This window comes from Protopterus annectens, chromosome 14.part0 (assembly GCF_019279795.1).
Source record: "Protopterus annectens isolate FY-2018-M chromosome 14.part0, PAN1.0, whole genome shotgun sequence".
Taxonomy (NCBI): Eukaryota; Metazoa; Chordata; order Ceratodontiformes; family Protopteridae; genus Protopterus; species Protopterus annectens.
The window spans coordinates 197358730-197381264 of NC_056748.1; positions in this window are offsets into that span (position 1 = coordinate 197358730).

The following is a 22535-nucleotide window of genomic DNA, read 5'->3' on the forward strand; positions in this document are numbered from 1 at the left end:
GAGAGCAGTATGGAAGATTGTTCCCAGATAGTTCCAACTGTAGTAGAAACAATGGGGTCTAATAAAATAAAAATAAAAAGTATGTAGAGCCATACTGTGATATGCTGCAAATATATGTAACACCATATGAATTATAGAAGAAGACAATCCTGGGAAAATTGCGAATGATGCATTAAAGCATTGCATTGAGCATTAAAAACTGAAGCAGTACTAATTTCATGAAATCTAATCATGCCTTGACTTAAGAATGAGATCCATCCCCATCATGATATTACAAACCAAATAGACTTGGAAAATGAAACTGATATCTGCACATTCTTTGATAATAAGTTCATTAGTTCATAGGTATTTACTAGAATAATGACCACTAGGGCCTTTATAAGCTTAGCAAAGCTTGGCAGTTATATCCTACAAGTTTATGTGTCTTCGAGGTTATTTGAAGGGATACATGTAAGTTAGGGCAAGATTTACAAGCTGCCTCTGTCCATTAGAGACATAGGTTCTAGACCCAGGGTGTATTTCAATTTTTCCATCCACTGGTCCAGGGTTTTTTTTGTTGTGATTAGGGAAGACCTCTGCTTTGCATAGATGGGAAGCCTCTTTCAGAAAAGGGTAATACTCTGAGACACATACATGCCCTTCCAACATGTTCGATTTATGTTGCAAGCAAAGTTTAAATGCCTAGTACTCCTGATGCTATTTGTTTTGTGGATATGCAAAATGTCCAATAGAGTGGGATCCAAGCATGGCTTTCATGCCAGGCATAGGCTTCTTTTCAACAGTCTGCAGGAAACAGAATGTATAGCTATGCCTTTGAGGTGCTGTGCATAGAAAATGCTGTTTCTACCCTGTACTGTTTTATTTCTTGAAGCTATGTGGACTTTCCAGCTGTTATATGTGCCTTGCCAGGTATATATTAAAGGGAACATTATAATCCACGATGGGCCTGATGACAGATTAGGTTCATAGTTTGGTACTAGGCTATCAGCCCTAGGGCCTATACAAGCCTTGCCATAACAATTCCCTGGCTATTTTTTCCCACACTATTTACTTCCCTGGACCCCTGTCTAGCAGGGCGACTGACGTGATCCCCGGGGTGAATTTCCTTTCTCCCATCCAATCGTCAAGGTTCCTTTTGAAGAGGACCAAAGAGGCACTCTGCTTGACATGTATGGGCAATCTATTCCAGAGTCTGGGGAGTCTCTGGGTCAGGAACCTATCCCTCCAGCATGTATTGTGATGACAAGGTTTAGATCCCTGGAGCGTGTGGCTCTGAGGGATTGGGATTTCTTTAAGTGTAGCATGTTCAACAGCTCTGGGTTTGACATGGCCTTGTATGTTAAGCAGAGATCGCCTCTGAGTAGACGATATGTGACAGAGTATAGCTGGAGTTTTTTAAGGCAGTCAGTGTAGGGCATCTGCTTTAGGCCTGTGATTCTTTTAGTGAGGTATTTCTGCAGCCTTTCCAGTTGCTGCAGATGTCTTGAGAGGTACATACCAAATGGGGCATTGTATTCTATAATGGGTCTAATGAGGGATGAGTACAGTGGGACAATGACCTCCTTTTTTCTGGATGAAAAGCCCTTAGTGATGAGGTGTGCCACATAGAAGGATTTCCTGACTGTTGTGGCGATGTGGTTATCGAAGGTGAGACCACTGTCCACCTGTGTCCCTAAGTCTCTTATCATACATTCGGTGTTTAGTGTACTGCCACCTATATGGTAATTCACGGATACATGTTTTTTCCCAAAGGGGATAACTATACATTTCTTGGCACTGAGTTTGAGCCCATGGCTCTGGCACCAAGCATCTGTTTCTGTAAGGCCCTTTTGTAGAGGGGATCCAATAATGGCTCCCAGTTTGCAGTCATCTGCGAACTTTGTTATCCAGAGTCCATTAGTGTTGGCCTGTACTTCAGAAAAGTAGATGCCAAACAAGAGCGGTCCCAGGACTGAACCCTGAAGTACTCCACTTGTCTGGAGCTGGATTTGGAGTCAGCTACTTTTACAGTGTGGGTTCTGTCAGTAAGCCAGTTAGCAACCCATTGGGTGACGTAGGGATTAATGCCCAGCTTAGTAAGTTTATCTATGATTCCAGAGTGGGGGATGGTGTCAAAGGCCTTGGCAGCATCTAGATAGGCTGTGTGGACCACTTTACCCTTGTCCATGGCTCTGGAGACTGATTCAAATAAGTCAATCAGGTTCAGGAGACAAGATCGGCCCTTCATGAACCCAAACTGGGTGGGGTCCAGTGTTTGAAGATTGCCAATGTCTTTGTTTATAAGTTCCATGATAATACGCTCCATGGCCTTGCAGATAAGGCTTGTCAGACTGATGGAACGGTAGTTTCCAGGATCCAAGGTGGATCCCTCCTTGTGGAGTGGGATAACTGTAGCTCTGCGCCACTCAGTGGGCACGAAACCTGAGGTGAGGTTATGATTAAACATGACACTTAGGTGAGGTGCCAGTTCATATTGTAGTTCATGTAGTACACAGCCCGGGATGTCATCTGGTCCCATGGATGCTGTATTCTTAGCTTTGGAGAGTGCGTTTTTTACCTGTGTGGCCGTTATTACCGGAATTTGGCAATCTTCCGGTATTGAGATGGGCCATTTAGGGGGTGAGAGGGGGGTAAAGTTGCCACTGAATCGATCTGCCAGGATATTGGAAATATCTTTGGGATCAGTATATTTAATGCCATTCTGTTTTAGCTGAGAGCAGATCTGAGCATTGCCATTTAGATTCTTGACATAGTTATAGAATGCCTTGTGGTTGTCTTTGGAATTTTGGCAATTTTATTTTCATAACTAGCTTTGGAGGATTTTATGAGGGATCTCAGTTTCTTACTGAGGCTGGTAAGGAAGTTTTTTGCATCCTGGGATTTTCATCTTTTTTGCAACAGTTTCTTCCTTTTGTTGTAAAGTTTGTTTACGGCAGGGGACCACCATATTGGCTTCCTTTTTTTGGATAAGAGCATCTTGGTTCTATTTGGGATGGCACGATTCATGCATGAGTGGATGTGCTTGTACAGTGCCTTAGTGTAGGATTCAGCAGTTGAACTTTCAGTTCCCGTCTGCATGGCTGTCATGAAGTTTGTCATTTCTGACTTGAGTAGCATGAAGTTGGCTTTGGAGAAGTCTTTTATGGAGGTTTCCTTACTGGGGGGGGTGGGGGTGGGATGTGGATGTTAAGGGTGATTAGCTTATGGTCAGACCTGACTAATGAGGGGGTGACCATAGGTGTGGAGCATCGATTTCCCATGTTGGTAATGACCAGGTCTAGTATATTGGAGCCCCTGATGGGACTATGGATTAGTTGATCCAAGGCGTTGGAATTTATGAATTCCAAGAACCGTTGGGCAAAGGTGTTGGTACATGAGTAGTTTTCCCAGTTAATGGCAGGGTAGTTAAAATTACCCAGTATTAGGGTGTTTGGTTCTATCTTAATATTTTTCAGTATGTTTAGAAAGGTGTAGTGAAAGTCTTGGGGTATGGTGGGGGATCTGTAGCAAGCTACAGTTTGGATTGCAGTCTTACCTAGTGTTAGTTGCACCTGGAGATTTTCAGACGCATTGTGTTGGGCAACTAGCCTGGTGGTGTGAATATCCTTGGTGAATATTGACACTCCTCCACCTTTAGTGTTTCGGTCCTGCTTTGGTGGCCGAAAAGTGTGGTAAGAGTTGTAGCCTGGTATTGCAGGGGTGCTCTCTGGAGCCTTGAACCAGGTCTCAGTTACTGCACAGATATCGATGTTCTCCATTTTTAGGACTGCCTCGAGAGAGAGCATTTTGAAGTTTAGACTTCTAGTGTTGAGTAGCATTACCTTCAGATTTTGCATGCTTGTACCTGTTACGGTGGTGGTTTTGTCCTTCGAACTTTGCCTAAAAAAGGCACTGTAGGGGTGGCAAGAGCCTTAGCCAGTAACCTGAATCCCAGGGGCGACAGGTGCAGACCATCTCTGGCAAAGCATCATGGTCTGTCAATCATGTCATCCCAGGCAGACAGATACTGGATCCCCTTTGAATGACACCAGAAGCTTAGCCAATTGTTGAAGTCAATCATTTTGTCCTTATATTGTGGTATCATTCTAGGCGAAGGCAAGATGCTACTCAGGGCTAGGGTCATACCTGCCTGGGCCACATGATCTGAGAGCTCTTCCATGTCTCTTTTCGTGTAGTCTAGGGAGGTACGTCTCAAGTCATTCACTCCAACATGGACAATGACAGAGTCATATTTGTACTTGTTGTGGAGTGACTTGATTGCATGCGTTATGTGGCGGATCCTGGCACCCGACAGGCAGCTGACTGCAATTTTTTCCTTGTTCCACCTGGTGAGAGGGACATCAGTGTGCCGGACTATAGAGTCACCTATGACTAAAGTGTTAGGTACATTGTCTTGACTTAGGGGCTGTTGCTGGGTGGCACACTGGTGTTGTGAACTATGTGACACTTTGGTTGTGATTGGTGTTTGTTTGCGTTTCAGCTTCAGAGGTCCTTGTTGCTTGGGCAGGTTACAGTTAAGGGCCTCTGCATATGTGGATTTAGTGTTACTATATGTGGGTGTTGGTGGTGTGGGTTTAGAAGGGCTATGTGTTGCTTGAGGTGTAGTGTGGGTGTTAACCTTCTCCTCTTGACTGTCTAGCACAATCTTGGGTGGAGAGAGCTTTGCTTCCATTTTGGCTATGTAAGTGCATCTCTCACAGGTTGTAGTGTTGGGTGGTAGGAAGAGAAGGTTGTCTGTGTACATGAGGCAATTGCTGCATTGCCCCAGTATGCCCAGATTCACCAGGTGGACAGGAGAAATCACTGGAAGCTGACCCTTGGACATGCCTGGTTTGGTGCTTTTTTTTTAATGTAAAGTACAGGAGCTGTTTTCCCTTACCTTAGCAAGGTACTTTACAATTATAGGCTGTTTAGTGCCTACTATTAACTGCTCCTTATTAACAAGAAGAGTTGAGTGCTTGTATCAGTTTAAGGCTTCCAAGTGCTTTCCTGCTGGTATTAGAGAAAGTGCTAGTCAAAGGGATGCTTAAAGGTAAGATGAAAAAAAAATGCACACCACAGTGTGCACTAGGGAAGTTAGACGTGAAAGTGGGTAACTTAAGTTTTACCTGTCTAAAAAGTTAAGGTTTAGTGGAGAATTACTATTTTTAAAACAGCAAGATGGGTTGAAAGGGGTGGTCACTTTTGTATTCTGGTACTATGGAATACAGTAGGATTGCCAATAAATTTAAATAGTTGAAAGGGAGGGGTTTTTGATTTAGTGATTACTCACACAAGCCAGTGAAAGTAGAGAGGAAATGAGATATATGGTCAGATTAACATAAGAGGCAGGCAACTAGAAAGACAGTGGTATTTAACAAGACAACTGTGACAGGGTAGGAGGGTGGGAAAAAATTCTGCCTGACTCAGATAAATAAATAAAATGGAATGATGACTTCTTTGGACTTAAATGCTATACATACAAGTTGGGCAACATACGATGATTTCCTTACTTCCCTACACACAAATTGTCCAAAAGCCAGGTTACTGTCTAGATAAGTGCCCAAATCCCTAATTGCTGGTTTTACTTTCAGGGGCATGTTATTGATAAGGTAATTTCCTAAGGTGGATAACTTCCCAAAGGGTACTATTACACATTTCTTGGCATTGAATTTTAAGCCATAACTTTTGCATCAGACATTTGTCTGTATTATACTTTTGTATAGGATGTTGGTGCCTTGGAGAATTCTATGACTACTTCTAGTTTGGAGTCAGCTGCAATCTTGATCAGCCAGAGGACCTTGACATTGGTTTTGACTTTCAAGAAGTTGATGCCAAAAAGGACAGAATCCAGCACAGAGGCCTGAAGGACTGTGTTAATGACTGGCCTCTTTGTGGAGGTGGTATCCCCTACCTTAACTTCCTGGGTCCTATCTGAGAGCCACCTGGCTGTCTAGTATGGAACATAGGGGTCTGTGTCTGTATCTATGAGTTTATTTACAATGCCCAGGTGGGGTATTGTATTAACTGCCTTGGCCAAGTGAGAGTAGGCACTGTTTTACCCTCATCCATTGCCTTGGTGACCTTATCAAAGAAGTATACCAGACTGAGTAGGCATGGTATGCTCTTGACAGAATCAAACTATGTGATCCTTTCATCACCACGTATGCACTGTCATTCTGAAATCCTTTTATCATGTCAGAGTGATCACCAAGGATAAATACCTTCACATGCCAAGGAAGTTATCAGCCTTCTATACTCCTCCCTCATCAGGCCTATAATAAGACAATAATGTCCCTTTTGGTATATATTTGTCTAATCATATGACTCAACATGTGACAGTATAGCATTTTCTTACAAAACAATCAAGGATGTTTCTTCCTTGAGCTACAGTGATCACCTCAAATCTCTCTCACTCTTTCTATCTATTTTTAGTTTCCTGGAGAGTCTTGAGAGATAACATCTGTCTGACCCACAGAGCCTGAAAAGATTCAGTCCAGTGTGACCACTTGTGCACCCATAAAACATAACACTTGCTCTAGAGACCTACATTTCCACTAAAGGATGAACAGGACCTGCTGGCAAGACAGATATCTGACCCAGAGAATCCATCTTTTAAGAAACAGATTTCCTTGTGTTTGAAACAATATGGCTTCTGACCCTTGTGAAGCATAACCTGGACAAATGAACAAGCAATAATAAATACATTCTGCATCTTGTTCCTTAAGCCCTCATTGAAAGGGAGGTATTAAATATACCCCAGGTCTGCCTGTCAAGCCTTCACTGAAGTGGGTTGCAGCTGGATATCAGTTATTCATGTCTGTGGACATTCACAGTTTAAGATCTTGTGGCTACCCTGCAAATGCTCCTCTGAATGAATAGCCTAGTATTAACCAATGAACCTATGAAGTGTGCATATGGCAAACAGTTTGACCATTCTCATTGGCTCTTCAAAGATTACTTTGTTTGCTATTGTAACTTGATCTCTGGTTTGAATGTAAAGAGTCTTAAAATAACTTTTGGTAGCAGATTTCATGATGACTTTGTTAAGTGACATCACTTCTTATGTAGCGCAGTTGTTCATAGGTAGGTACTAGGCTATCGGCCCAAGGGCCTAAGTAAGCCTAGCCAACAAGGTTCCCTGGCTTACACCACCCAAGAAAGTTATTTTCCTGTGCTCCTGTCGAGCAGAGCCACCAAAGTGATCCCGGGGTGTATTTCCTATTTCATATCCACTTATCAAGATTTTTCTTGAAGAGTGCTAATAAGGCACTTTGCTTGACATAGATGGGTAGCTTGTTCCAGAGTATGGAAAGTCTCTGGGACAGGTATCTATCCCTCCAGCATGTCCTGTGTATTGTGGTGACAAGGTTTAGGTTCCTAGAGTATGTAGTTCAGAGGGACTGCGATTTCTTTAGGTGTAGCATGTCCAACAGCTCTGGGTTTGACATAGCTTTATATGTTAGGCAGAGATCACCTCGCAGTAGGCGATATGCTATGGAGTAAAGCTGGAGTTTTTTGCGACAGTCAGTGTAAGGCATCTGTTTGAGGCCAGTAATCCTCATTCTGAGGTACTTCTGTGGCCTTTCCAGTTGCTGCAGATGTCTTGTGAGGTACATTCCAAAGGGGCATTGTACTCTATAATGGGTCTAATGAGTGTCGAGTAGAGGGGAGCTATGACCTCTTTTTTCCTAGATGAGAAATCTTTTGTGATGAGGTGTGCCACGTAGAAGGATTTCCTGACTACTGTGGCAATGTGATTATCAAAGGAGAGACTACTATCCACCTGGGCCCCCAGGTCTCTTATCACACATTTAACGTTAAGTAGACTGCCGCCTATGTGGTAGTTCATGGGTACAGAGTTTTTACCAAAGGGGATGACAGTGCACTTTTTGGCATTGAGCTTGAGGCCATGGCTCTGACACCAGGCATCTGTCTCAGTGAGGCCCTTCTGTAGGATGTCCACATCATTTGGGGACTCAACTATGGCTCCTAGTTTTCAGTTATCTGTGAACTTTGTTAGGCAAAGGCCTTCTGTGTTAGCCTGTACTTCACAGAAGTAGATACCAAACAGGAGAGCTCGGAGGACTGAACCCTGTGGTACTCCACTTGTCACTGGTTTGAAGTCAGATTTGGAGTCTGCAACTTTTACAATGTGGGTTCTGTCAGTGAACCAATTGGCATCCCATCTTGTAACATAGGGATTTATACCTAGTTTAGTGAGTTTAGCTATAATTCCAGAATGGGGGATGGTCGAAAGCCTTGGTAAGGTCAAGATAGGCTGTGTGAACTACCTTACTCTCGTATTCATCTTTGGTGACTGCCTCAAAGAAGTCGATCAGGTTCAGGAGGCATGATCTGCATTTCACAAACCCAAACTGGGTGAGGTCCAGAGTTTGGAGGTTACCAATGTCTTTGTTTATGAGTTCCATGATGATATGTTCCATGGCCTTATAGACCAGGCTCATCATGCTAACATGCGATAGATGTTCTTCGTGTTTCACTGTTGCAGTCCTCACATATGGTTTATCCGGCTCCCGTTAGCCCTCAATCGGCCCGAATACCAGATTCCTTGGTATATGACGTTGGCTGCCGCTGGTTGTAAAACTGATGTCAGAACGTCAGGTATAAAGGGAGGCAGCCAGCGCCATTTCCTCAGTCTTTCTTGCAGTGGAACCCGAAGCAGATGCAATTTGCACTAGTGCCGGTTGGCAATTTACCTTTGTTTTGCTTTCCGACTACCAAGTTGAAGACGCCTTCAGATAAGTACCCCGTTGGGGATCCTCTTTTCTTGCTTTACCGAATGTCAGATAAAGTTAATAACTGCCTTGCCTGTGGAAATCAGATTCCGCACCATGATTTCCATTCCTATTGTATAACTTGTTTGGGCCTTGAGCACTACATCCCTAACTGCGATCTCTGTGCTTCCTTTAACCCACGTACCATATGCCATAGTGCTAAGATTTTGTATAAGCATTTCAGAGTCGGGCCTAAGTTCATCAGTACGGTGTCTTCTGGTCTCCCGACTTCAAATATACCTAGGAAACGCAAAGACAAGGACCGTGACAGGCCTAGGGTAAAATATGCTGATGACACACCAGTGAAATTGGTCGTCAGCACAGCGGTAGTCAGTGAGGTGCTTTCACAGCCCCTGCAGTCTGCAGATTTTCAGCTGCAAGCCTCTGCCGAGACCTTTACAGAGTCCTCCTCCATGCTGCAGGCTACTATTTCATCTTCAGACCCTCTGCCTGTTACTGCATCAGATGGGTCCAGAGCCACTTTGCAGGCACTGGCTTCTGACATCTCTTCTTTTTGACATGAAACCAGAACCAGACGGACTACCTTAGTTCAGACTTCTGCAATTGCTAGGCCTCCCGAGTCCCTCCGGATTGCTAGTAAACCTTCCAGCTGCAAACCTACTCACAACAGGCATCAGCCTCCCCTCCTGTGCCTCAGTCCCAGTTGGTAAAGACGGCTGGTGATCTTCTCTCCTTGATTAGGGGCTCTCATCCCCCCTTCTAATAGGGCTAGGGAATTATCTCCTGATGTTTTGTCTGTCGCATATTCTGAGATTTCCAGTATGTCTGCTGGTGAAGAAGGAAATTCTCAACTTTTTTCTGGCTTTGAGGATTCTGATGCTGATGACTCTATCCCTTCTGCCTCCTCTCCAGAAGATTTTTCCTGTGGGGATACTTTGAATACCCTTAGGGAGCATTTTAAATGGGAATGTCTGGTTTTTCCTTAGTCTAAGAAAAGAAACAGAGAATTTTTGGATTTGCCATAGCATAAGCCTCTGGCTATACATCCAGTTCTGGAAGTTGTGGATGATGTTTTCATGGAAAATTCTTTAACTCCTAATTCTGTTCCTCCTGCCTCCAGAAAACCTGATATGTATTATAGGGTTCTTGAATCTTAATTCCTTTTTAAAAATCCTACTGCTGATCCAGAAATTATTTCTCAAGACCGCAAGGGTGTTAAGGCTACTATTACTAAAAACCCTGTGCCTTCTGATAAGGAGTCTAGGGCCTTGGACAGGTAGGGTAAAAAACTCTATACCTCTGCAACTCTTGCCATTAGATCTGTGAATTGTCTTTTTCACATGCTTAAGTATCAGCACCATACATTTGAGGCTATTAAGGCTAAACTTGAAAATATTCCTTCCATAATGGAGAACAAAGATTTACAAGACTTACTACTGAATTCTGCTACTTTAGTTAATAAGCATTCACTTCATTGTGGTTTTGACACTTTGGAGGCTTCCTGCAGAGTGGCAGCTATTAGTTCTGTAATTAGAAGGCATGCTTGGCTTAGGGAGCAGCCTCTTTCTGAACCTTTTAAGTCTAAATTGCTGGATGTTCCTTTGCACAAGGACAATCTTTTTGGTAATAAGGCTGAAGAAGTACTGAAGTAGTTGGAGGATAAGGCAGAATCTATGCAAGCTGTAAAAGATTTCCTTCAGGTTCAGCCTCATCAGTTTAGTTAGGCATTATCCTTCCAAGTACTGGTCTTTCCCTGATCCTGGCAAGCAGGGTCGCTCTTGGCGTAGGGGTTTCAGATCTTCCAGAGGGAAGGCTTCTGCCCCTTAAAGGGCTAAACAGTGGCATTCTTCTTCTGCTAAATCGGGGAGTTCTAAGCCAGCTTCCCAAAGCAAACATTCTCAATGACTCCGGCCTTCATCTGCCTACCTCTGTGGGCCCTGGGTTTCCCTTGGGGGAAAGGTTAGCCAGGTTCACAGAGGTATGGTCTACCATCACAGACAACAAATGGGTGCTCAATATAGTAAACCAAGGTTACAAGTTTTACTTTCACACCTTCCCTGTTTTACAAGGTTACTCAGACATACCCAGAACTCTCAGGGCAGAGGTAGAAACTCAAATGTCTTCTTTACTGACTATGGGGGCTATAGAGCCAGTTCCTGCAAATATTTCCAGGCCTAGGTTTTTATTCAAGACTTTTCCTGGTACCCAAGAAAGGGGGCACCTGGTGCCCTATTCTGCATCTGTCTATTTTAAACACTTTTCTGGTGATTCCCAAATTCAAGATTCTCACCCTTCAACAGTTACTACCAATGCTGGGCAAGGATTCACGGCTTGTAACTTTGGATCTCAAGGAGGCTTATCTGCACATCCCAATAAGGGAAAGTTGCAGGCAGTTCCTTCTCTTCAGGGCTAAGGAGCAGCACTTTCAATTCTCTGCATTGCCCTTTGGCTTATCTACTGCTCGCAGAGATTTTACCAAGTGCCTGGCTCCAGCCATTACTTTTTGCAGGGAGAGAAACATTTAGATTTATCCTTACCTGGACGGCTGTCTCATTCAAGCACACTCCCCAGAACAACTAGAAAAGGGTTTGGATTTCGTGAGGAACACTCTCACCTCATTGGGTTACAGTCTCAATGAAAAGAAGTCAAAGTTGGTTCCTACAAGGGAGATTATTTTCCTGTGAGCGAGTCTAAATACAGCCACCCAGATGGTATTCCTCCCTCAACAGAAGCAAGATCTTTTGGCTTACTTCATGAACTTGGCAAGCATGACCCAGCTCTCTGCAAGGCAATTCCTGCAATCACTGGGGTTCATGGCTTCATGTATTTTGAGGATCCCATATGCAAGGCTGCATATGGAGTTCCTCTGGTGGACGACAGCCTGTTCTCATAACAAGGGTCTGCCTTTCCGCCAACTGCCTGCCAGCCAGACTCTCACCACAGATGCCTCAGATGTTGCATGGGGGGAAGCTCATCTGGAAGGCAGGGGCTTACAGGGGACTTGGAGCAACAAGCAGATTCATCTGCACATAAACTTAAAAGAATTGATGGCAGTGCAGCAGTCCTTGCTGGCTTTCAAGGACCTACTCTGTCCTGGGACTCTGCTGATCAGGACAGACAATACCACAGTCATGTGGTACATCAACAAGCAAGGGGGGACTCACTCTTACCCCTTGTGCAGACAAAGCACGAGACTATGGTCCATAGCAGCATCCATAGCCTTACATCTAATAGCCCAGTATCTCCCAGGGAGGCTAAACTCCTTGGCAGATCATTTGAGCAGACATGTTCTGGATCCTCACGAGTGGCAACTGAACAAGGACATTTTCCATCGCATTACTCATCATTGGGGCACCCCACAAGTGGATCTTTTCTCCTCTCACACCAATCATCTCCTTCCAACCTTCTGCTCCAGGGAGTTTCAAAACAAAGCTTGGAGGGTGGACGCATTGTCCTTCCTTTGGACACATCTCTCAGTTTATGCATTCCCTCCTCTGCCTCTTCTTCTTAATGTGCTACTAAAGATAAGGGACAAAAAAACAAAGGCTATTCTGATAGCACCAAATTGGCACAGGCAGCATTGGTATCACCTCCTTCACAGCCTTTCACAGGCTCAGCCCTGGCGTCTTTCTCTGGTACCTGATCTGTTGGTTCAGGGAGGGGAAAAATTCCTTTAACCTCAAATTCTAACTCTGCATTTAACTGCCTGGCTAATACTTTAAATCTTTCCCAACAGGTGGTTGAAGTTCTTCATGAGGCTAGGAAGCCCAGCACCAGAAAATCATATGCAGATAAATGGAAGAGATTTTGCTCTTGGATGCTGGCTAAAGGAGAAGACTCTTCTCATCCTTCTCTCATGTTTGACTACCTGGCAGGATTGCTTAATGGTGGACTTTCCTTTTCTTCAATCAAAATTCACACTTCAGCAATTTTGGCTCATTGTTCTTTTGAGCAACCCATTTTTTTCTCACCCCTTGATAAAGCAGTTCCTGAGGGGAGCTTGTAACCTTAGACTTCCTAGAAGAGCTCCTACTCCTGCTTGGGATCTTAATTTTGTCTGGGAAAAACTTACTCTACCTCCCTTTGAACCAGCTGCCTCTGCAGATTTGAAGTTTCTATCCTGGAAGACTGCTTTCCTTTTAGCTATTACTTCAGCTAGAACAGTATCTGAGCTGCAAGCCTTAATGGCAGTAGAACCTTTCATTTTTCACTCAGATCATGTTACTCTGAGAACCAATTCCTCCTTCATGCCTAAGGTAGTTTTCAGTTTAACCCTTAACCAGTCTATTCACCTGCCTACATTTTTCAACAATCCCCAAAATAAAGGGGAAAGGATACTGCGCTCTCTTGATGTGCATAGACAGCTGAGATTTTACTTAGACAGGGCTAAATCCTTTCAAAAGTCTGAACAGTTGGTTTGTTTTGATCCTGTGGCTCAGGTAAAGCTATTTCAAAACAAGCCATCTCCAAATTGATTGCTCATTGTATTCAGTTTTGTTACCTGCAGCATGGGAAGGTTCCCTCTCAAGGTATTAGGACCCATTCTACTAGAGCAGCCTCTACCTCTGCAGCCTTTCTGAGAGGTGTGCCTGCTAAGGACATTCTAGAAGCAGCTACTTGGTCTTCTGTCCATACTTTCACAAAGAATTACAATCTACCTATGTTTTCTAAATCCAGGGCTGGATTTGCCTCTGCAGTTTTGCAGGGCGTTCTTAAAAACCCTTAATCTGTGATCCTTCCTCCCCCTTTGTCTTCTTACTGGGATTTGGGAATCAACCCATATGTGAAGACTGCAACAGTGAAACACAAAGAACATAGTACAGCTGTGTACACATCATAAATGTAGATGTTCGAGTGTGTTGCAGTCCTGGTTTCCCAACCTTCATTCCCCATTTTTTCCTAAGGCACAGACTGTTTATATTTTTATTTTTTGCATGACATGTGTCCAGGGTGCTATGTTCCTGGGTTAGCTTTCTTTTGGGGGCTCCTGACAGTTAAGGCAAGAAAAACTGAGGAAATGGTGTCGGCTGCCTCCCTTTATACCTGACGTTCTGAAATCAGTTTTACAACCGGTGGCAGCCAATATCATATACCAAGGACTCTGGTATTTGGGCTGACTGAGGGCTACCGGGAGCCAGATAACCCATATGTGAGGACTGCAACAGTGAATTCACTCGAAGGTCTACATTTACGGTAAGGGTATACAACTGTACTTTCCCGGGATCAGTGGTGGCTCCCCCTGTGTGGAGTGGGATAACTGTTGCTGTGCTCCATTTAGTGGGCACAAAGCCTGATGTGAAACTGTGATTGAACATGGTGCTTAGGTGGGGAGCCAGTTCGTTCTGAAGTTTGTGTAAAATGCAGCCTGGGATGTTGTCCGTTCCCATGGATGCTGTGTTTTTGGCTTTAGAGAGTGCAGCTTTTACCTGCATAGTTGTGATTACAGGGACTCTGCATTCTTCCTAAATAGATATGGGCCCCTTAGGGGGTGAGAGGAGGGAAAAGTTAGCACTGAACCTGTCTGCCAGGACATTGGCAATATCAGTTGGTTCTGTAATTTTCATGCCGTTGTGCTGTAACTCAGAGCAGATCTGGGTGTTGCCACTGAGATTCTTGACATAGCTATAGAATGCTTTGTGGTTGTCCCTAGAATCAGTGGTGATTTTGTTTTCATAGCTAGCTTTGGAGGATCTTATAAGGGATCTCAGCTTCTTACTGAGGCTGACCAAGGAACTCCTCCACTCATGGGATTTTACTCTCATTTGCAACAGTTTCTTCCTTCTGTTGTAGAGTTTGTTTATGGCAGGGGACCACCAGATTGGCTTCCTTTTTTTGGAGGATAGCATCTTGGTTCTGTTTGGGATAGCAAGATCCATGCACTTGTCTAAGTGCTTATAGAGTGCATTTGTGTAGGATTCAGCAGTCGTAACTGTATTGTCCATCTGCATGGGTGTCATGAAGTTCGGCACTTCTGTCTTAAGAAGCATGAAGTTGGCTTTGGATACATTTTTTACCATGATTTCCTTATTGGGGGTGGGGGGCGGGATGTGGATATCTAGGGTAATTAGCTTATGGTCGGATCTGACCAATGAGGAGTTGATTTCAGATGTGGAACACCAGTCACTCATGTTGGTAATGACTAGGTATAAGATATTGTTGCCCCTGGTGGGGGTGTGGATAAGTTGATCCAGGGCACTGGAATTTATGAATTCCAGAAAGTGTTGAGTGAAGGAGTTGATACTTGAGTAGTTTTCCCAGTTATTCGTGGGGTAGTTGAAATCGCCCATTATTAGGGTGTTTGGTTGAACCCTAATATGTTCCAGTATATCAAGAAAGGAGGAGTGGGAATCCTGGGGCATGGTGGGGGATCTGTATCAAGCTACAATTTGGATTGCAGTTATGCCCAGAGTTAGTTGCAGTTGGATAACCTCAGATGCATTATGCTGAGCAACTAGCCTGGAGGTATGAATATCCTTAATGAATATGGACACACCTCCGCCTTTGGTGTTCCGGTCCAGGTTAGGTGGATGAAAAGTGTGGTATTAGTTATAGCCTGGTAATGCAGGGGTGTTTTCTGTACCCTTGAACCAGGTCTCAGTCACTGCACAGATATCGATGTTCTCCATTTTAAGGAGTGCCTCGAGGGAGTGCATTTTGAGGTTTAGACTTCTAGCATTGAGTAGCATTGCCTTCAGTTTTTGCTTGCCTGTTCCTGTTACAGTGGTGAATTTGTCATTTGAACCTTGCCTAAAAAAGGCACTATAGGGGCAGCAAGAGCCTTAGCCAGTATCCAGAATCCCAGGGGTGGCAGGTGCAGGCCATCTCTGGCAAAGCATTGTGGTCTGTCGACCATGTCGTCCCAGGCAGACAGAATCTTGATCCCTTTAAAATGACACCAGATGCTTAGCCAATTCTTGAAGTCAATCATTTTGTCCTTGTACTGCGGTATCATTCTGGGCGATGGCAGGATGCTACTCAGGGCTAGGGTCATACCTACCTGGGCTACAAGATCGGAGAGCTGCGTGAATGTTTTTTTGTTTCTATGTGTGGATTTTGGTAGTGTAGGTTTAGTAGGAGTATGTGATGAATGTGGTGTGGTGCAAGTGTTTACCTTCTCCTCTTGACTGTCAAGTTCAGTCTTGGTTGGAGAGAGCTTTGACTCCAGTTTGGCTAGATAAGTGCATCTCTCACAGGTTGTGGTGTTGGGTGGCAGGAGGAGAGGGTTGTCTGTGTACATGAGGCAATTGCTACATTGCCCCAAGATGCCCAGATTCATCGGATAGACAGGAGAGAACACTGGGAGCTGACCCTTGGACATGCCTGAGTAAAAAACTACTTTTCTCTAGACAAGTGAGGAAAGTGAGTATAAGAGCTGTTTTTCTCTAAGCAAGTAAGGAAAGTAAGTACAAAAACTGTTTTCCTCTCGGTAAACAGGAATGTTGAGTGTTGTAGTAATTTGTAGCTTATTTAGTGCTAACACATTCTGAACAAGTGCTGAGCACAAATAAGCAAATTCAAGTGCAAAAACTAAGAATCTGTACCTGGATCTTGTGGTAGATAGGCTACCTAGAGATTACCACTCTGACTGATAAGTTAGAAGGCTTTCCTCCAACACAGAAAGGCTTGGGGAGCTCAGAAGCTTACAAACAGTCCTGGATATAGCAAATCTGTATCTGGACTACACTAGTTACAGGAAAGATGGGAAACAAGCACAAGCATGGGCTTTTAAACCAGAAAGTTGAAAGAGATGAAAAAACTGCCAGACGGCCAATAAATTACAATTTCTGGGCCAGAAACCACTCTTGTGGTAGATAGGCTATCGAGTGCTTCCACTCCCACTTATAAGCTAGAAGGTTTCCCCCCAACACAGAGAGGTTTGGGGGGTCAGAAGCTTACAAACAGTCCTGGATACAGCAAATCTGTATCTGGACTAGACTAGTTACAGGAAAGGCAGGCAACAAGCTTAGACATTTTTTTTTGGAAAGTGGAAAGGGAGAAAGGAGAAACAGAAGATAATTCAAAATTAAGGACCTAAGTGGCTTGCCCTTCACAAATTTTCTATCTGTATTAGGTAGAATGAGCTAGTGACACTAGACTGGAATAGAGCTGGGAAAGAGCTGAACAGATGGGACTGGCAGGAGTGTCTGAAGTCAAAATATGATCTCACTGTACTCTGTTGAGTGAGCAAATGAGACAGACCCAGGAGGAGTGTTCAAATACAAATTTACAGGAGGAGCGGGCAATTCCAAAGCAACCAATATTAACACCAAAACAAGAACAGTAAGAGCGAATGGGAAACTAATTGCAGAGACAGAGAGAGACCGCAGTATTCTATGAAACAATTAAATAGAAAAATAAATAACTACAGAGACACAGACACAATATTCAATGAAACAATTAAATATACATAAAAATGAAATGCAGTACAATCTTGAGCACTGCAAGTTTTACGTAACTCAGCTAGTAATGCAGTTGGTTGTAGGTATGTAGCAGAAGCCAAAAAATCAGGTGTTCAGCAGTAATAAATTCAAAGATATGTGACTCGCTTATAAATACAGAGAAACCCTCTAGACTAAGAGTTTAACACTGAATATCAAAGAAATGACTATCATTTTAAAAAGTGTCACTGAGCTGTTGAATTTACCTTATCTTGTTCTTTTTATATGAAAGTAAAAGAATAAATAAATAATGTACCCCTCTGTGCAATGCCACATTGGAATGCACTGTATACTCTCTTTCTAATTATCGCTTGTGTCTGTGTACCATTAATGACAATCTGAATTACTTAACAGCAATAATATGTGTTAACCATGCAAACATTGTGGGTGAGTCTTAGTTAATTATTTTACATGGATACACATATATTTTTCCTGTTACAAAAGAAGGAAAACTGAATCAAAGTTTAATGTCAAGAGAAAATGTCAAAGAAAAGTTGATTTTTGCAAAACTTCATACACTTAAACAGGCATATCAGATAGCAAAAGAAAATGAGACATTAAAAGTTTATGCATAAAGAAGATAAATACCGCTGGAGAATACTAATAACCTATCAATATTTGACATAAAGTGAAGCACAAAATCTAAGATCACAGGGGAAGAATAAGTAGCCTTTTAGGATTTTACAACAATGTAATGTATCAATACAATAATTATTGTATTATTAATTAATCATTATTTATTAATTGCTTTATAATGACATATAGTAGTAGGAGGAATGCATTATATAAACACAAGGCCCTCAGAAGACGGAGTAAAATATTTTAAGATGTGTTAATGAGGGTAAACAGCCACTGTGAGCTGCAAAACATCATAGAGTATGAAATACAAAAGTTTAGAATTACAAAACTTAAAGATGTGTAAATCCAGTTGTATTGCAGTAAGGCAGTTGTACTAGCTAGTAACTGATACTGCAGTTATTAATTTAGGAACCAAGCCACAAGAAAATCAGGCTTGCAGTAATAAAAGGGTTAAAAGGATAGCATTAGCTGAGCCATATATGACCCTGAACCACATGTTAGATTATGCCTGATCCCTTGACAATTCAAAAATACACATGGTAGTGATTGAAGGATATAAAGTTAAAGAAATTAATAAAATAAAAGCAGAGAGAGAGAGACTGCATGATATAAAGTGAATTAAATGAAGCAGAGAAATTAGGCACATGTAAATACAAAGGAAAGAGACAAAACTACAGACAGTGCAGTCACTGTAGTAAAACGCACCTTCATTGGGAGGAGTATCTAGGCATAGAAAGAGTGCTTGCGATGTGCAACACAAAGAACCATTACTTTTTCATATTATACAGAAGCACAATATGATTATCAAGAAAACAGGATTCGAAAGCAAGGTCAATGAACAAGGCTGCATATCTGAGATGTATGACATAAAGCAGTAATTCAGAGATAAAGTATGAATATGAAGGTCACCAAAGCAGCACTTGTGTTTTCAGCATACGGCATGAGTGAGAATGTCAAAGAATTGAAAAGGATAGCTAATAACTGGTGATCAGTGAATGTAAGTGTGAAATACAAAGCAAGCAATTCCTAGAAAATACAAAGGATTACTGGAAATGATAAGTCCTAGTAAAAGTGGCCAACCCCTTACAGCAACTCTTTCAGACTTAGAGACTTACCCACTGCAGTTATTTTCCATGGTGGGAAGAAAATCACCAATGTAGGTCATCCCAGCAGCCATGTTATATATTGAAAGAAAGAATTGAAGGGGAAAGACTAAAGCTAATTAAATGCTTTCCTCAAGCTTGCAAGACAGGATTTATGGAAATGAGTGATTCAGAAAATTGCTCATCTGTACAAAACAGAACAGCCCCATTTGAATGTGTGGATATCTTTAGCAGTGCATGTGTGTGTGTGTGTGTGTCTGTGTGTCTGTGTGTGTGTGTGTGTGTGTGTGTGGGGGGGGTGTGTGTGGGTGTGTGGGTGTGTGTGTTTGTGAGTGTGTTCGGATTAGGATATATGTGTCATGTTAAGTGAATGTATTGGTTGTGTGTGTGTGTGTGTGTGTGTGTGTGTGTGTGTGTGTGTGTGTGTGTGTGTATGTGTGTGTGGGTGTGTGGGTGTGGGTGTTTGTGAGTGTGTTGGATTAGGATATATGTGTCATGTTAAGTGAATGTATTAGTGTGTGTGTGTGTGTGTGTGTGTGTGTGTGTGTGTGTGTGCGTGTGTGGGTGTGTGTGTGTTTGTGAGTGTGTTCGGATTAGGATATATGTGTCATGTTAAGTGAATGTATTAGTGTGTGTGTGTGTGTGTGTGTGTGTGTGTGTGTGTGTGTGTGTGTGTGTGCGTGTGTGTGTGTTTGTGAGTGTGTTCGGATTAGGATATATGTGTCATGTTAAGTGAATGTATTGGTGTGTGTGTGTTTGTGAGTGTGTTCAGATTAGGATATATGTGTCATGTTAAGTGAATGTATCGGTGTGTGTGTGTGTGTGTGTGTGTGTGTGTGTGTGTGTGTGTGTGTGTGTGTGTGTGTAGGAATGTCTGCATGAGTGTGGGATAGTGATCCACAGGTCTGTCTGTGCTGACATGATGCATTAGCTGCCAGTTTTCATTACAGTTGATAAATGCTTTTTGCACCAGTGGTAATTATGGGTGATATAGAGAAGTGCAAATAAGTTGATAATGAGGTCTTCCTCATTGCTGCTAAAGCTATCTTTGAACTTCAATTCATGCAATCATATAAATTGACCTACTTCCGTGCAGTAGGCAGTTTATGTGGGCATTACGGATTTTTTTAGAATTGTAGGACATTTCCAAAGGCAGAATTGAAGAAAGTTAAAATAGTTTACTCATATACTTAAAAAAATAAAGCACTTCTTAAAAATGCAGTTTTAAAGAAGAGCTACAGTGAAATGCAAACATTTGGGCACCCACTTGGCTGACAGCCCAAATCACTGTGGCCATAGCTAACAGCCCAGATCACTGTGGCCATAGCTAACAGCCCATATCACTGTGGCCATAGCTGACAGCCTGGATCACTGTGGCCATAGCTGACAACTGAAAACACTGTAGCCATAACCTTTCCTGTTGACTTTTGGGTCTTCAACTTCTTTGGCCTTGGAGAACCTGAAAAGTTCTGAGCTCAACAAAACTTTCTAAACTCTGAGTGTTATTTTGCCTCTGCAGCTGAAAAGAGGGTTATTTTATCATGTAAAGTACCAATTTTCAGAATTGTAAAGCTGTATTTTGACATTGTTTCAGATCATTGATTGAACCATGTCAACAAAAAATGTGGAATTTTCAAGTGTGGGACCCTGAGCTATCAAGAATCTCCTATTCCTGCAGAAGAAAACTCGGTAGAAAATCAATGAATGTATAATGCAAGCACTAAGTAACAAGTGCCCTTCTTACTCAACTGTGAAGTGCTATGCAAACTTTCAGCATGGAGATTTCGAGACCAAAGATGCTGCAAGGTCTGGGAGGCCTCAAATGGTGTCATCCCCTGAAATTGCTGACCATGTCCATGACCTGATTTTGGCAGATTGGCAAATATCAGCTAAAACAATGGCTGAGACACTACAGATATCTAGGGAAAGTGTTGGGTTTATAATCCAAGAGTGGCTCGGCATGCAGAAGCTGTCAGCCAAGTGGGTGCCCAAATGTTTGAATGCCGACAAGAAAAGACTTTGAGTGGACACTTCCAAGTTGATTTTGTGGCATTTTCATCAAGCTGGTGCTGACTTTTTGGAACAACTAGTTACTGCTGATGAAACAATGTTTACACTACTATGATCCTGAGACAAAACAGTCCATGCAATGGTGGCAGTCAGATTCATTAAGGCCAAAGAAGTTCAAGACCCAAAAGTCAGCAGGAAATGTCATGGCCACAGTGTTTTGGGATCAGGAAGGTGTTGTAATGGCTGACTATCTTCCAAGGGGCCAAACAGTGCAGAATACAACTGTAACTTGCTGTGCCGATTAATGGAGGCACTGAAAGAAAAAAGGAGAGGGAAGCTGCAGGAAGGAGTTCTCTTTTTGCAAGACAATGCACATGTTCACAAGGATGACAAACGATGGATGTTTTGACAAACTTGGGGTTTGAGTGCATAGACCATCCACCCTACTCACCACATTTTGCTCCATCTATTTCCTGTTTCCAAACCTTAAAAAGAGTTTGAAAGGGCAGCACTTTCTGAGTGATTCTGAGGTGTTTGCAGCAGCAGAGCAGTATTTCAGTGTCCAGACTTAAGACTTATTTTTCAGTGTTACAGAAACATCATTCGTGATGTGACAAATGTGTTGAACTTTGGAGAGAAGATGTTGAATAACATGTAAGTTTCATGGCTCCACATCATTCCCCTCTTGGACTGGGTTAGAACTTTTCAGCACCACCTTGTACCTCACAAGCACCAGGTAGAGAGTGTGATTCTCACCTTTGAGGGAAATTAGCTATGTCTAAAATTGCTCCCCATGAGCAGCTAGCCTAGTGCTAATCTATGAAGATATTTACCTATGAAAGGTAATGTTCATGTACAGAGGGGAAACATCCAACATGTTGAGTTATAGGAGGAGAATAATTCAGTCTGCTGAGTTATGACTATGAAGAAAGGTGATCTAAGAAATGTTTTCTATACAGTGAAAAAATGAAGCTGCAGAAAAGAGGGAGCATGCAGAAGTGCACGTGAAAGAATGGAAGGTATAAAACTAATACTCTATGACTTAATCTGTTATAAATATCGACTGTCATGCTAAATCACTTTAAAGCACAGTACTTTCAAACAGAGATGCCAAAAATCCTGAACAGAACTACTGACAGATTTGTACATCAATTTATCTGTGCCAGTTTGTAACAAATCATTCTTGTTTTGAAGACCAGTCATGATTTCCAGTGATAGAATGTGTAGCTAATACATCTTCATATGAAGTGCTTTTACTGTCAGCAAACTATATGGTACTTTTTGGGGGTACCAAAGACTGTCCACCCTTTAACAGCCATGAGCTGAGTTTTGTGAAAGGCAAGGCATTACACACAGAATGCTGAATGTACTCTGGCCACAAACAAATAGACTAGAAGAGCATTTCACTTAAATGAAAGAAAAGTTATTTGAATTTCCAAGCCCAAATGATTTCACTGGAAACAATAAAAAAAGTATTGCAGGATATCATTTATCCTCCTTTTGAACGTACACCAACCATTCTCTTGCTATTTTGCAACAACAGGCCAAGAGATGGACTGATGAACAAATAAATAAGTAGAAACCAAAGGCAGAAGGCCAACCTTAGAAAATATGCCAGTGTAAGAAAAAGGGAATAAGGCCATTTATTTCATAAAGGTAAAACGTTA